Source organism: Brassica oleracea, chromosome C6 (assembly GCF_000695525.1).
Source record: "Brassica oleracea var. oleracea cultivar TO1000 chromosome C6, BOL, whole genome shotgun sequence".
Lineage (NCBI taxonomy): Eukaryota > Viridiplantae > Streptophyta > Magnoliopsida > Brassicales > Brassicaceae > Brassica > Brassica oleracea.
This window is the reverse complement of record NC_027753.1, coordinates 15,304,991-15,309,881: the sequence shown is the minus strand read 5'-3', so window position 1 is coordinate 15,309,881 and position 4,891 is coordinate 15,304,991.

Below are 4,891 nucleotides of genomic sequence, written 5' to 3'. Positions count from 1 at the left end.
TCAGATTGAATTCCCATTACGTTGCCGGTACAGGGAACGTCGACTGACTGGAACACATGAAAAAACAGTGGAAAATCATTTAGCACCAAAAATGGTTAGTGGTAAGTTAATTAATAGAGTTGCATAACACCTGAGGTTGTATTTTTATGACATCAGTTCCGCTACAGTGAGAGATTCATTTTTCTGCGTACGAAGATATTTTGTTAATGTTGTTAGCGCAGCTGTGCCATCTCTGACCTATCTAATGCGTTTATGAGAGTTTTGAAAAACCAGTAAAGACCACCGGAATCAATTATACACTCGAGGGTAATCAAATAACTGGGAGTAGCTTACTTACCTCTCATAGTAACACTGTCCTGCAGCTGCTTCTGAATCAAAGTAGATGCAAGTTCATGACGTGGCGTTGATAAATAACCAGGCTGAAAAGGGATATAACCTTAGATTCAGACAAAGTTGAGGTCAGTTTAATACGCATTGTCACAAACAAAACACTCAAATGAATACATAAGCAGGAGCTCAAGTTTTAACATTAAAACTCACCTAAGCTTTGGCGAAAATGCAGAAGAACATAGGCAAAAACAGGCATGAATAAAACGATAGCTTTACTTGGAGGAGCAGTAACCTCTGTTCCAAACAACTAATTATTGTAGGAAATAGATTAATTGATACTGAAGCAATGAAGTAATGGCTCAAAAGGGATTTGATGAACTTACAATTCAACATCAATGACGTGAATGAGCAAATATGGCTCTCACAGCAACACTGGAACCAGTAAAGAAAAAGAAACCAAAGCCATGAGCACAGCCAGTGGCTCGATCCTTCATGATCACCACTTGTAGAACCTCACCGAAACTCTGAAGTACTCTCGATATTCAGAGGTCTTCCAGGATAGCCGACCGATGAACATCTTACATGATTCCATTTTCATCCTACAAAAGCAATTGTTTGCGAGTATATATACATCTAATTAACATCTCGCTCAGACTGAAAACGTCATCTATATTAAAGAAAAAAAGCAGAATCATCTGTTTCAAAAATCTGATGGAGAGAATCAGATCGACCTAACCTTTGTGGGAAAAAATTGGATGTACCGATGAATATGAACAGTTTGGGTCTTGATGGATCATGTGAACCGATAGAGCTACGATCCTTGATTCCTGCAAACAACACATGGGCCGATCAAATGAAGGTGTAAGTTTGAAAGAAAAAAACAAAAACCTATAAGAGAGAGAATCTGAGCAATCCACCTCGACCCTGGAAGAACAGCTGCCAGCCTTCAAATCAGCAAGAAGAATCGATGAGTTAGCCAATAAACAGGAAAATGAGATTCTAGATAAGATGTCAGAGAGTCAAGGTCGCAGACGATCAGCAAATCGTCGATGGAGAAATCAGGTTATAGGGCAAGTCGCATCGTCTTTGGTCCGATAGAGCAGTCAAACGTAGAGCCCAACATGTGAATAACAAAGAAAGCCCATCATGTCACTCGTTTAAATGAAACACTGAGTTTCATCAGTACGTGACACGTGTGTCGATGAAAGGCATCAACTTATCTAGCTAGTGGCTGATGTGGAGGTACGAGGAGTGAGAGAACTCTATTTTATAATAATAGATTAGTGAGCTTGTCTGCGATTGCAGTGGCCCATAGTTTATATACAGCTGTGTGTAATTTTTGTACGGGTGGCCTATTGTTGGGGTCAAAAACGGTTACGACGAAGTTAACATACAAATTACCGAAGAAGAAAAACGTAGAAAAATTCTTCGATAAATATTTTTTCGAAAATAGATTCTTCTTTACGAAAAAACCTTTGCGGAAGAAACGCGAATCATCGGACAAGTGCTCGAGAAGGATCGTTACGCAGTGACCAAACGCGTGCTCCGCTCGTTCGCTACGTAGTGACCGAGTTCGAGCCAAAGCTCAGTCGCTACGTAGCGACCAAACGTCCATTCCGCTCGGTCGCTACGTAGTGACCGAGCTCGAGCCGGAGCTCGGTCGCTACATAGCGACCGAGCTCGAACCAAAGTTCGGTCGCTACGTAGCGACCGAGCTCTTCCGAAACGTCGATACGACATCAGTCCATGCATTCTCGTCTACCCTTCGATGCTATCTCCCGAATACCGTAGCGAACCCATCTCACTTTCCCCTCCATTTCCAAGTTATCAATCAAACTCTACCGTAAAAAACCGCGGAAAGTTCATTCTTTATCGAAAGAAGCCGTAATAAATGCTTCGAGTCAAAAGACGGCCCAAAGGGACCTATCTTACAATTTCTTAACCAACAGTCCGTAAACCGCATGTCGGTTTACGCTTGGTCCGCAAGAGAAGATAAATGTCAAGTTTCCGTGGATAAATACGAAATTTTGAAGATAATTACGAAGATCGGAAAAAATGGAATATCTCCATTTTTATGTTATGGCGGCTTAAGGGCAGAAGAGGAAAGGCGTAAACCGACTTTGGAGCCAGTATATAAGGGGTTTTAGGCGAGAGGCATGAGGAGGACTATTTCAGAGAAAACTTAGCACTTAGAGCAATTAGGCAACTTTCCGTCTTTGTTATTTCGAGCTGCGACTCAACTAGGTTTTGCAGTCTTAGGTTGTTAGAACTAAGAATCTCGCCGACAGCTCTCGTGGCCAAGGCTTCTACCATGTTGTAACGCTCATACGCGGATTCGGAATAAAACTCCTTTTGCTCTCTTTTATGATTTCTTATTTCTTTTCGTCTTTAATCTCGTGTTCTGATTGCTTAGCATGTGGTTTAACAGATATCCGGGACCCCTGGGATATTAGGGTTTTCCTAAATTTTCAATTATTTAAACAGAAATCGACGGTGTGAGTTTCGGTTCCCATAGCTTGGCGCTAGAAGGAGGGGAGGTACAGATCAATCTAACTCTCAACCACATCACGCTCAACCAGACATGTCAACTGACGACACGGATAACGTGCAGACTCCTCTCAACGGAGGCAGCGGCACTGATCTCCACACTCCCGCAGCGAACGTATCCGCAGCCAACGCACTAGCCAACGCCGCGGCGCTCGAGGAGTTCCAAAAAGATGTTCGCCACCTACGAAAAAAGGTCGGAAGAACAGGATAAGCTCGTGAGCACCTTGATCAAACAAGTTGAAACTTTAACAGCAAGGACTCGAGCAATCCGCCCCCGTGGAACCACTAAAGTCCGGGGGAAAAGAGTCGACTTTGCGACCCCACTCAATAGGCCTGGAGCCGCCCAGGAACGACCTTAGGGTCAAAACCCTAGCGAGAAGTCTCCCGTCGAAAGGGGAAACTCCGAAAGCCCTCCGCCTCCCACGAAGACTTCAGAGGATAACGGAGTCAAGAAAGTCGACCTGGATCCTAGTGATGTCTCCAACAATACTGATGAGGACGCCGACAGACATCCAAGAAGGACCAGAAGCCGATTCACTCGGGAAAGCTCCCCGTTTGACAAACCAATGACAGAAGAGGCGGAAATCCTCTATTCGAACGAACAGGAAGAGCTGGCTGAAAAACAAACCGGTCTCACTCGCAGTAAACGCCGACAAGCGCGGAAACCTGCTGACGAAACGTCGGATATACCCGATCTTCGCGACTATATCTCCAAGACTGCGGCAGAAGTAAGAGCCGTAAAATCTCAACTCCATCATGCTACGAGCGCGGCCCCCAAGATCGATAGACTGCTGGAAGGGGCTCGGAAGACCCCTTTCACCGCTCGCATCTCAGATACGAGGGTATCCGATCAAGGAAAGATCAAAGTACCGAAGTATGATGGTACGACCGATCAGAGAGCGCACCTTCAGGCTTTCCACATCACGATGGGAAGAGCGAGGCTGAAGGACGGTAAGAGAGACGTCGGCTACTGCCACCTGTTCGTCGAGAATCTAGAAGGAGCAGCCCTCGAATGGTTCGCGCGCCTTAAACAAAACTCTATCGGGAGTTTCCGACAGCTCGCATCGGAATTTCTCAAGCAATACTCTATGTTCATAGATAGAGAAACTTCCGATGTCGATCTCTGGAGTCTGTCCCAGAGGGAAGAGGAACCCCTCCGCGAGTTCATCAGCCGATTCAAGTTGGTGATGTCCAAGGTCAGCGGGATAAGCAACAAGGTGGTCATCGACGCGCTCAGAAAGGCGCTCTGGTACAAGTCAAAATTCGGAAAATGGATATCCCTCGAAAATCGGATGAGCATTAAACTCGGAGAAGTAACTCCAACTCCGAAACCGCTCACAGGCTTTTCTTGCCAAGTATCGATGACCCTCGGATCAATTCAGCTACCTGTGATGGCCAAGGAGGTCACAAAAATCGTAGAGTTTGCTGTAGTCGATCATCCTGCCATCTACAACGTGATCATGGGAACCCCGTGGCTCAACGCTATGCAAGCCTTTCCGTCGACGTACCACCTGGGCGTCAAATTTCTGACCCCAAACGGAGTCGCAGCTATCTGGGGATGTCAGAAACTATCGCGACTGTGCTTCGTCGCAGAACACAAGTTAAGACAGGTGACAACCGCTGCAACGGCAAATCGCAAACGCACGAAGATTGATAAATCTTTGACCAACAATGTTTCGAGAAAAGACGATTTCATATCGTCTGCTGACGTAGACGCTTCGGGCGTCGAAACTCAACATGAGGCCGAAGCCAACACTACAATTCAACCGGAACATCCGGAAGAGAACACTGACCCTGCCACGATCATCTCGATCAAGGCGGACAGCACGGCGCCAACCGCCGAGTAAAAACGCTCGCGGCATAAAACAGAACTACGAGATGGCTTGATCCTCGAAAGGGGTACGTAGGCAGCTCGTCGAAGGACGAGTTCAGCTATCCCCCTCTCCAAAAAGGGGGGGGGGGTAGTGGGTGTACTTGTATACTCCCACATAGGAAAAGATGCGTTATTGTAATC